Here is an 11,583-nt window from a genome sequence, read left to right as displayed (position 1 = left end):
GAGTCTGGTGGCACCTTAAAGACTAACAGATTTATTTGGGCATAAGCTTTCGTGAGTAAAAACCTCACTTCTTCGGATGCATCCGAAGAAGTGAGGTTTTTACTCACGAAAGCTTATGCCCAAATAAATCTGTTAGTCTTTAAGGTGCCACCAGACTCTTTGTTGTTTTTGTAGATACAGACTAACACGGCTACCCCCTGATACTTAAAACCATCTCTATGTCTTTGCTTTCCCTGAAATGACCACAGGGTGGCGATGTATCACCATGAGTTAATGTTGAGGTCTGATTCTCAGCAGCTAAAACTTGGTTAAGGAAGCTGGTAATTTACAACATAGCACATTTATAGGGATGCATGTAGATGGAAACTTCTGAACCCATTTTACCTCACAATTTATACTCGTAGCTTAACTGCACTGTTTACAAGACTGTGTGCCTTACCAGTCAAAGCCGCCGGAAGTTTCTCAGACTAGAGATGATAGAACAGGTGTTTTCTGCTCTACATCCAGATCCGGAAGCATTCTGAGATACGTAGAGATGATTGTTCTTAGTATGTCCACCTGATCCCTCTTCCAACTTTCATCCTGATTTTCATCATTCCTGAATATATCACCTGCCAGAATAGTACTCCTGAGAATTACAGAAGTACCCAGCAATGCGATTGCTTGTTCTTTCAAATCCCTTCTAAAACTATTTCTTCCAGCCATAATCCACCAAAGGCAGATGAAAAAATAAATGTGCACTGCTTTGTTATTGTGCTTTCAGATTGTGCATTATATGGGTCTAATATATATTGTTATGTCTATATTGACTTCAGTAGGCATTGGATCAGACTCTGGAAAACTAAATTCAACAGACAATATATGATAAATAACTATAGTTATAGTTATAGTTACATATTGTCTGTTGAATTTAGTTTTCCAGAATCTGATCCAACGCCTACTGAAGTCAATATAGACATAACATATATATAATATATATACATATACACATGTATAATATACATACATAGAGAGAGGGTGAGAAAGAGAGAGAAATATTATAATTCTTATAAAAAGCAACAAAGAGTCCTGTGGCACCTTATAGACTAACAGACATATTGGAGTGTAAGCTTTCGTGGGTGAATACCCACTTCGTCAGACGCATGTGGTGGAAATTTCCAGACGCAGGTATAAATATGCAGGCCAGAATCAGTCTGGAGATAACAAGGTCAGTTCAATCAGGGAGGATGAGGCCCTCTTCTAGCAGTTGAGGTGTAAAAAACCAAGGGAGGACAAACTGCTTTTGTAGTTGGCTAGTCATTCACAGTCTTTGTTTAACCCTAAACTGATGGTGTCAAATTTGCAAATGAACTGAAGTTCAGCAGTTTCTCTTTGGAGTCTGGTCCTGAAGTTTTTTTGCTGCAGGATGGCTACCTTTACATCTGCTATTGTGTGGCCAGGGAGGTTGAAATGTTCTCCTAGAGGTTTTTGTATTTTGCCATTCCTGATATCTGACTTGTGTCCATTAATCCTTCTACGTAGGGATTGTCCAGTTTGGCCGATGTACATAGTAGAGGGGCATTGCTGGCACATGATGGCGTATACAACATTGGTGGACATGCAGGTGAATGAACGTTATGGTTGATTTAGTTAGGTCCTGTGATGGTGTCGCTGGTAGTTATTTATCTTATAGTTGTTTATCATCTATTGTCTTTTGAATTTAGATTTCAAGACCCTGATCCAGTGCCCACTTAAGTCAATGGGAGTCTTTCCATTGGGAGTCTCTCTCACTGGGTATTGGATTGAACCCAAATTCCTTGGTTCAGGAACAAGATTTTTTTCTGTTACTGCACAGATTTCTCTCAAATCTAGATTTAGATTTAAAGTCTAGAAGGAACCATTATGATAACTCCTTTTATAAACAGGTCAGAATATTTTAACACAAAAGGAGTATGTCTCAGAATCGAATGTAACTGAGCAATGACCTCTGGTATAGTTAATCTCGACTGAGGGTGGATGATCAGTGGGGATGGGAGCAGTGGTTTTGGCTTTCATAAGAAGAACACTATTTCCCAACCCCAGAATGGTGCAAGCTCACACTGAACTTTGAAGATTGTGATGAATTCAAACAGTTTTTCTTTGCCTTGCCATGGCAGTCTCTATTTATATGTTCCAGCAAGGACCTGAAGGAGGATTCGCAATGCCACTGAAAGAGAGCTCATTTTGCAGCAGTTCTGGCCCGGCTAGAAGTAGGAACTACCAGTAATAGCAGGTTCCGGGGCAATTACTGGCCCAGCTTTTCATAGGTTCTGATAGTTCAGATAAGCACCTACATTTTAATAATATTTTGAGCTTCTCTCTGAAGATCTCATTGTGCTTTGCAAACACCAATCCATTTACACTCATAACACCCTTTTGGCATAAGCAAGTATCATCATCCCCATGTTACATGTTAGGAAATGGAGGCACAGAGAGGATAAGCAATTTACCAAGCAGTCTGTGGCAGAGAGTAGATCAAACTGCCTTCTTATATCTAAGCCTCAGGGCCTTCTTCATAGGTTCTGATTGATAATTTTCTTCCTTCAACCCTGGGGAGTCTTATCCATACTAAACCAAAACTTCAAACCTGTGAGGGTTTGCTCATCTCTTGGTTTAAGAGGAACCTGTGGTTTCTACTCAGCACATATAGTGATGACATTATTCTGAAGTTATCCTGTACTCACGGTATTACATTCCCAGCCCCTCTCTGGCCATAGTCTGTTTGTTACAACTTTATTGAAAAACTCAATATCAAGGTCTCTCTTCAAAGCTTGTAATATGCAGCCTAGTAAATAAGAGGAAGACTCATGATACTTTAACACCTCCCATCCAGAGACCTTAAAGCGCTTTAAAAATTGATTAACTATGCCCCAGGGATGTGGGCAGCGCTTGCTACCTCCTTTCACATAGGGTGTGACTAAATACCAGAGAAGTGAAGTGACCAGCCCCAGGCCCCCCTTTGTGACTGGCTGAGCCAGGTTCAGACTCCCACACCATTGCTCTAGGGACTAGGCAATACTCAGGGCAGATCTACATTACAGCCAGGATCGATGCTCTAAGATCAATCCACCGGCGGTCGATTTAGTGGGTCTAGTGAAGACCTGCCAAATCGACTACAGATCGCTCTCCAGTCTACCCCTGTACTCTACCCCCGATGAGAAGAGTAAGGTTAAGATTTTCTCCTGTCGACCCCCCGTGGTATAGACCCTGTGGTAACTCGACCTAAGGTACGTTATTCACGTAGCTGGAGTTGCGTAGCATAGGTCGACTTACCGCGGTAGTATAGACATAGTCTAAGTCTATCAGCCATGGTGTCTGATAAATACAGGCTCAGGTGAAAGTTAATTGGAGCCTGATTCCAATACAGATGTCAGGGGCCCTACCATCACTCCTCCAACAGACTTCTCCTTTTCTCAGTCTGGCAACCTTGCCACTGATTGATAAGTTCTTCCTCCTATCACCAACAGGTGCCATGGCTTTCTAACCAGCCAGCAAGCCCATGTCACTCAGCTCCCTGTGGACAGACTATCCCCTGCTTGGCATTCTCCACAGGGACCATGGTTGACAGCTGAGAGGACTTCCATCTGCTGTTTCTCCCTTCCTCCCAGACATAAGTAGATGGGAGTGACTTTTTTCTCCTCCTCCAGCCCTTTCTTGGGTCCCAATTCAGCAGCAGGTACCTGGCCAGCAGCAGTTATTTGTGGAACACACTGCTCCCTTCACTCTTCACTGGCTCTTTCATCAAGCTGGACCTGTATCCCACGGACCCAGTGACTCACCTGTAGCAACACAGAGGGAAAAAAGGAGGGGGAACCAGAGGAATTCAGGGCTCTTTGATCCCAAACAAGCCAGTGACGATTCACTCAGGTCACCTGACCCTTTGTGCCTGAGGCAGCCCACCTGGGAAATGGAGTGAAAAGAACAATCTTGCCGCAGATCATATGCTACATCTGAGCTGAGCTGTGCTGGGTAAATGAGCTGCAATGACAAAACAGCAGACCTGAGCATAGACGCCCAATAAAGCAGGTCTCAGCTGAGAGGTTCAGCCAAATAATTTCTCCTTTTAAAAAAAAGCGTGCTGAATGTTAAGCTTGGAACAAGCCTTTTGGGTCCTCCTCTGCATCACTGTGCAAGGGGGGGTCTTTGCAGGAATGCCACCAGCTTTTTTGCCACCCTAGGCCGTGGAAGGTCCCGCCCCCGAAATACCGCCCCCGACAGACACTGCAGAAGGTCCCGCCCCTGAAATACCAACAACGACTGGGGCAGCCGAAGATCCGGCCGCCACGGTCACCGCCCCCCAAAAGTTAGTGCCCGAGGCGACCGCCTAGATCGCCTAATGGGTTGCGCCGGCCCTGGATCTTTGTCCCACTCCAGTGACTGAATCTGCTAGCTGGGGGACACTGTCCTTTAGCTCAAGCAGTAGAGGTTCACAATTACTATGGAAGAAGTCTAGTGTTCAGTCCTGCAAACAGCCCAAGGAGGGTTGATTATAACTGCAAAACAGTGTTAGTGCTTACCTTTTAAGTCACAGCTTCTGGGATGATTTCCAGAAAAACTGGGAGCTCAAGCTCCTGCTCCCGGGAGTATGGTAAGACTGGCCTTCAGGTTCAGGAAACACCCCTGTTGGAGAGCCTGGCTCGCCACTGCTCACTTGCTCCATTTTGGTCACTGGTGCCAAATAAACATGCTCTGGGTGTCCAACACTGCATAGGCTGTCGTTTCTAGACAGCTCTTGGCTTGGGCAGCTAGAGGATTGTTGTCTTAGGCATTGCAGAGAAGGGAGCGGGGAGAAAATTGGTGGAGTGGCCTGTCTGTGTCTTCAGTTTATGCAAATGAAAGGGGATGGCTACTTTGAGCATCTTTGCTTTGATAGACAGCCTACAGAAGCGGGCTATGGAGGCAAAGCTGAGAGCCAGGTTCTGTTCACATGGGGCTTCTCATAGTGCTCTCTGTCTTGTGAAGGCCAAATTGTAGCAACCACCAGTTAGAGGACAATGCGCCAGAATGGTCTGTGACTGGCAGGGTAGGTGCCTTTTTAAGGCTATGCTTTCAGGGATCATTTCTCTAGTTGGTGACTGGAGAAGGTGGTTGTAAAAGCCTGGCCTTGCTAACCACAATGAAGAACTGTAGTGTTTCTTTCTGAGCATGACAATGGTGGAGAGTGCTGTTCTGTGGCAGCTGCTTTCTGCTGTGGAAGAGTGTCTTATTCTTCCTGAGAGGAGAGGGGGAAGGAAACACAGTCTGAGTGGTTAGCTTTGAATTTGTCCTGTGGGGTGTGAAAAAAGCTTGGGTGTGGTTGCTGGGAGCTGTGCTCCTTGTGGGTTTGGTGTACTGAGCCCTCAGCAGTAAATTGCTTCATCTGTTTTCAGTTGCCCTGTGACTGGGCTGTAATTTTCTGCAGGCTTTGAAGAAGGGCTTTCTTTGTATGAACTGTGTGTCTGTTACATCTTTGTTCCCAACCTATACAGTCAGCAGGTTTACTATAAAAAAATTCTTTCTTCTTGTGCTTGTTCTGCTTCATCTTTTCAGCTATTTCTGTTCTTCCACTAAGTTTGACCCCATGGCACCTGTTGATTGTTCTGCACACTGGGATGAATGGATGATGCTTCTCTGCTACCACCACCAGAGCCACTGATGCTTGGGAAGATTTTGTATGTTCCCGCCTGACATTTTGGATATCAGGAGGACAGTGGCTAGTATTCCCAACATTCACACTCTGAGGAACCTAGAAAACATCACAACTCAAGGTTACACACTACCAAATGACTTTCTTCCAGGTGAATAGCGATTAGACATTTTGACTGGGTTTATCTAGACATGGGGTGGGGAACCTTTTTTCTATTAGGGGCCAGTGACCCACAGAAAAGATCAGTTGGGAGCCACACACAGCACCGCGGGGGCAAGGGGGAGAGGGGAGGCTCAGTGCTTCCCCTAGGCTCTGGAGGGGGGCCAGAAAGGAGGCGTTCTGGGAGCGGGAAGGTGGCTCCAGGCTGGGGCAGGAGGTTGGGGTGTGTGGGAGGATCTGAGGGCCCCAGCTAGGGGTGTGGGCTGTGGGGTGGGGCTGGGGATGAGGGGTTTGTGATGCAGGAGGGGGTTCCGGTTAGTGCTTGCAACCCCTCCCAGCTTGGTATCATCTGCAAATTTTATAAGCATACTCTTCACTCTACTATCCAAGTCATTTATGAAAATATTGACTAGTAACAGACCCATAACTAATCAATTGCAGGACCCCACTAGTTACATCACCAGAGTTTGACAGCGAACTATTGATAATAGTTAGAGGTGTGGGAGGGAGCTTCCCTGATCGCCCCTCCATCTAGGGGCTGCAGGGACATGCTGGTGAGCTGGTGCTCATGGCTCCAGCCCCGCAGGGGCACAGGGGGACCAAGGCTCGGGGCTTTCAATCCGCGGTGCAGAGACTTGCTGCTGGCTGGAAGAAATGAAGCAGCAGGCTGGATGCAGCCCAAAGACCGTAGGTTCCCCACCCCTGATCTAGACTCTGGTTTGGTTCAAAGGAAAGTCTATGGCTACATATACTTGTTTTTCAGTCAAAGCTTCTGGAGTGGTTTCCAGAAAAATTGGGAGTTCCTGCTCCCTGGAGAATGGTGAGACTGGCCTTGAGGTTCAGGAAATGCTGCTCGTTGGAGAGCCTGGCTCCCAATTGCTGACTTCCTCTATTATGATCACTGGTGCCAATGAAACATGACGTGGGTGTCCAAAACTGCATAGGCTGTCATTTCTAGACAGCTCTTGGCTTGGCCAGCTAGAGGATTGTTGTCTTAGGCATTGCAGAGAAGGGAGCGGGGAGAAGATTGGTGGACTGGCCTGTCTGTGTCTTCAGTTTATGCAAATGAAAGGGGATGGCTACTTTGAGCATCTTTGCTTTGATAGGCAGCCTAGGGAAGGGGGCCATGGAGGGCAGAGCTGAGAGCCAGGTTCTGCTCACGTGGGGCTTCTCATAGTGCTCTCTGTCTTGTGAAGGCCAAATTGTAGCAACCACCAGCTAGTGAGCAATGCGCCAGAATGGTCTGTGACTGGCAGGGTGCACATTGGTTAAGGCTGTGCTCTTAGGGATCATTTCTCTAGTTGGTGACTGGAGAAGGGTAGCTGTAAAAGCCTGGCCTTGCTAACCACAATAAGGAACTGTAGTGTTTCTTTCTGAGCATGATAACAGCAGAGAGTGCTGTTCTGTGGCAGCTGCTTTCTGCTGTGGAAGAGTGTCTTGTTCTTCCTGAGAAGAGCAGGGGAAAGAAACATAATCTGAGTGGTTAGCTTTGAGATTGTTTTGCTCAATGGGTGGGAAAGAGCTTGGGTGTGACTGTAATGAACTGTGCTGTTTGTTGATTTGGTGGGCTGAGCCCCCAGCAGTGAGGTGCTCTGTCTGCTCTCAGGTGCTGTGGGACTGGGCTGTATTTTCCTGCAGGCCTTAGAGAAGAGCTTTTTTCCCATAGGTACTGTGTCTCTTTTATGTCTTTGTGCCCATCCTCTGCAGTCAGCAGGTTTACCCTAAAAAGATTTTTTTTTCTTCTCTTGCTTGTTCTGCTTCATCTTCATAGCTATTTCTGTTCATCCACTAAATCTGACAGTTCCTATCCCCATGTCACCTGCTGATCATCCTCCACACTGGGACAATGGATGATGCTTCCCTGCTAACACCACCAGAGACACTGGTGCTTGGGGAGATTTTGTCTGTTCCTGCCTGGCACTTTGGAGATCAGGAGGACAGCGGCCTGTATTCCCACCATTCATGCTCTCTGAGGAGCCTAGAACACATCACTTTAGGTTACATACTGCCAGGAGACTTTTTTTCTGGATGAATAGCAATTAGACATTGTGGCAGGGTTTATCCAGGCTCTGCTCCGGTTCAAAGCCTACGTCTATATAACCTTGATTTTAGTAATACGTAATGATAATTAATAGTACTACGCAAGCCAGTCTAGTACCCGACATGTCTTATGATTCCTTCCGTGGCTTGCTGACTACTGATCTTGTCCCTACAGCAGTTACAAGGAAGGGCTCTTGCAGCTCCCTTGCTGTAGGCCCAAGTATTCTGTCTGTTACTTTTATCCCAATTCCCCCACCTGTGAAGTCAGAGTTCCTGATCCCTGTTTCCGAGACACCCAACGCTCATCCTCACTAATGCTCGTTAAATCCAACTTTGGTTGTTTTTTATTTTTTAGATCATTCAAAAGTGGTTTCAGGAAAATGAAGAGAGAAAAATATGAAATAAAAGTTAAAGAGAATGAAAGAGTGCAGTATGAGTGCAGCTGGGCTGAACAACCACAAAAAGCCTGAAATCTTACCTACAAATGTGGGTGAAGTGACATTAAAAATCATGCAGCATAGGAATCCCTTGAATTTCAGCACCAAAACCGTTGAGCTGGAGGCCCAGCCAGTCACTGGAAGTCTGATTATTCTTCCTAACCAAGACTATAGGCCAGGGGTAGGCAACCTATGGCCCGCATGCCAAAGGCGAGCTGATTTTCAGTGGCACTCACACTGCCCGCGTCCTGGCCACCGGTCTGGGGGGGGGGCTCTGCATTTTAATTTAATTTTAAATGAAGCTTCTTAAACATTTTAAAAACCTTATTTACTTTACGTACAACAATAGTTTAGTTATATATTATAGACTTGAAGAAAGAGACCTTCTAAAAACGTTAAAATGTATGACTGGCACGCAAAACCTTAAATTAGAGTGAATAAATGAAGACTCAGCACATCACTTCTGAAAGGTTGCCAACCCCTGCTATAGGCCAAAAAATCTAATGGCTGCCTAAAGTTAGCCATTTATGTCAGTTTTAGGCCAATAGCACTGATAGGAATCCAAATGGGAATCTTTCTATTGACTTCAGTGGGGTTTGGATCAAGCCCCTGGATGATGGCTTGATTTTCAGAGTTGCTGAGAATGCACAGTACCTCATGAAGTCCATAACTATCCTTTCCCTCCCATAGAATCAGAGAAAGGTAGGGCTGGAAGAGACCTCAAGATGTCATCTAGTTCATCCCTCTGGGCTGAGACATGACCAAGTAAACCTAGACCATCCCTGACAGGGGGATCTGTTCTTAAAAACCTGTATTAATGGAGATGCCACGACCTCCCTTGGAAGCCTATTCCAAAGCTTAACTTCCCTTAGAGTTAGAAAGTTTTTCCTTATATCTAACCTAAGTCGCCCTTGCTGTAGAGTAAGCCAATTACTTCTTGTCCTACCTTCAGTGGACATGGAGAATAGTTAGTAACTGTCCTTTTTACAACAGCCCTTAACATATTTGAAGACTGTTATCAGGGCCCTGCTCAGGTCTTGTTTGCTCAAGACTAAACATGCCTGTTTTTTTAAACTTTTCCCCATAGCCAGATTTTCTAAACCTTTTATCATTTTTGTGGCTCTCCTCTGGACTGTCTCCAATTTGTCCTCATCTTACTTAAGGTGTGGTGACAAAACTGGACAATACTGCAGCTGAAGCCTCACAAGTAGGGTGACCAGATAGCAAGTGTAAAAAATCAGGACAGGGGGTGGGGGGTAATAGGTGCCTATATAAGAAAAGGCCCCCAAAATCGGGACTGTCCCTATAAAATCGGGACATCTGGTCACCCTACTCACAAGTGCTGAGTAGACCACACTCCTGTTAATACAGGATGATTACCTCTGAATTATATTAGCTTTTTGTGCATCTGCTTCACAATGTTGGCTCATATTCAGTTTGGGATGCACTACAATCCCAGATCCTTTTCAGCAGTATTATTGCCTAGAAGTTATTCCCTATTTTGAAGTTGGGTATCTGATTTTTCCATCCTAAGTTAAGTACTTTGCACTTGTCTTTACTGAATTTCATCTTGTTGATTTTACAATTTGTTAAGGTCATTATGAATTCTAATCATGTCCTCCAAAGTGCTTGCAACCCCTCCCAGCTTGGTATCATCTGCAAATTTTATAAGCATACTCTTCACTCTACTATCCAAGTCATTTATGAAAATATTGACTAGAAACAGACCCACAACTGATCCATTGCAGGACCCCACTAGTTACATCACAAAAGTTTGACAGCGAACTATTGATAATTATTCTTTGAGAACGATCTTTCAATCAGTTTTGCTCCCAGCTGTAAATTCATCTAGACCATTTTTCCTTAGTTTGCTTATAAGAATGTCACGTGGGACTGTGTCAAAAGCCTGACTAAAATCAAGATATCCTTACCGGGTGCCTTATCTTTGTTCCACATTCCCTCCCCACATCTTCCTCATTCACTGAACATAACAGGAAAGGGACTGGGTGTGTATTTCTCTGCTGGGATCTCAACTGTGCATAGCTGGCAGTTAGTTCAAAGCTCTGATATCATCAAAAAAGCCCAGCCACACAATATGAATGCAGCCTTGGACAATCAGTGTTGTCACAGTCTCTACAGCCCCATTCTTCCAAACACGTACGGCAAGTCAATGGGGCAATTGAAGGTTAAGCAAGTGTGTACAGGATCAGGGCATGTGTAGTTTACATTTCATTTTTCCTTAAAACAATGCTTTGAAACTCACAATGCTCCCCCCTGCCCCCACTGTTAGGAAGCGTCCTCTGTCCCTGGCTGTAGGATTTGTAGTGAAAAGTGGAAGTGGAAAGTGGATGTAGTGGGAGTCCTCTTCTCCCTTCCCTGCTGCTGCTACTCACTTCTTAGAGCTTCTCTGCCAGACACTGACCCATGAGCCTTCTATCAGCCCCTAGTTCAGCTTCGGACATTTTGGCTGCTCTGAAAAATCTTTAGGTGTTGCTCAGTGCTGGGGCTGGATTGGGCTGAGAAGTGGTACTTTCCCTTTAACATCCTGCTGGTAGCGCTCCTGATCATCAAGCCATTAGACCACCTAATAGGAGTAATAAAGCTGGTATCTGGTACATTTATTTTAACTATACGATAAGGCACAATGTTAAAAACTGCAAAGTGCCGGCCGGATTTTCAGCAGTACATAATACGTCTTGCATTTTTACAGTAACCAGCCAGGCATAAACATATCACAGAAATTGCCCAGGATGCAGAAACATTTCTCACTGAGCTACATAAGAAAAGTCGGATGCCGTTCTTTAAAACGGAACATACACAATTAACAGGAAAATATGTTACCAATAAAAAGGAGAAAGATGGCTAGTGATTATAGTTAGATGTGCTAGTTCAAAGTGGAGCGTGTAGGGGATCAGCAGTGTTAAGCAGCGGAAAATGACAGTTCAAAGCATCGAAAGCACTTTTAAGGGAACTTGTGCTTTAGTGGTAATATCACAGCAAGTTATCTAGCTGAAATGGATGGATCTAGGGCAGAGGTTCTCAACCTTTTTCTTTCTGAGGCCCTCCCAACATGCTATAAAAACTCCATGGCCCACCCGTTCCACAATAACTGGTTTTCTGCATATAAAAGCCAGGGCTGGCGTTAAGGGGTAGCAAGCCAGGCAATTGCTTGGGGCCCCGTGCCACAGGGGTCCTTACAAAGCTACATTGCTCAGGCTTCAGCTTCATAGATTAGATTATAGGACTGGAAGGGACCTCGAGAGGTCATCGAGTCCAGTCCCCTGCCCGCATGGTAGGACCAAA

General features: G+C 45.2%; 2 non-coding genes across 2 annotated transcripts; both read left to right on the top strand.

Annotated features, from left to right (window-relative positions):
- Window positions 1–5,055: 5,055 nt before the first annotated feature.
- Window positions 5,056–5,268, top strand: LOC117873996. Its single transcript, XR_004644858.1, has one exon. It is a non-coding gene; the product is annotated as a small nucleolar RNA U3 (small nucleolar RNA).
- A 1,805-nt stretch (window positions 5,269–7,073) lies between these two features.
- Window positions 7,074–7,287, top strand: LOC117873998. Its single transcript, XR_004644860.1, has one exon. It is a non-coding gene; the product is annotated as a small nucleolar RNA U3 (small nucleolar RNA).
- Window positions 7,288–11,583: the final 4,296 nt, after the last annotated feature.

This window comes from Trachemys scripta, chromosome 2 (genome assembly GCF_013100865.1).
Source record: "Trachemys scripta elegans isolate TJP31775 chromosome 2, CAS_Tse_1.0, whole genome shotgun sequence".
Lineage (NCBI taxonomy): Eukaryota > Metazoa > Chordata > Testudines > Emydidae > Trachemys > Trachemys scripta.
Note: the sequence above shows the minus strand (reverse complement) of the source record. Positions and strands in the feature narration are given on the sequence as shown.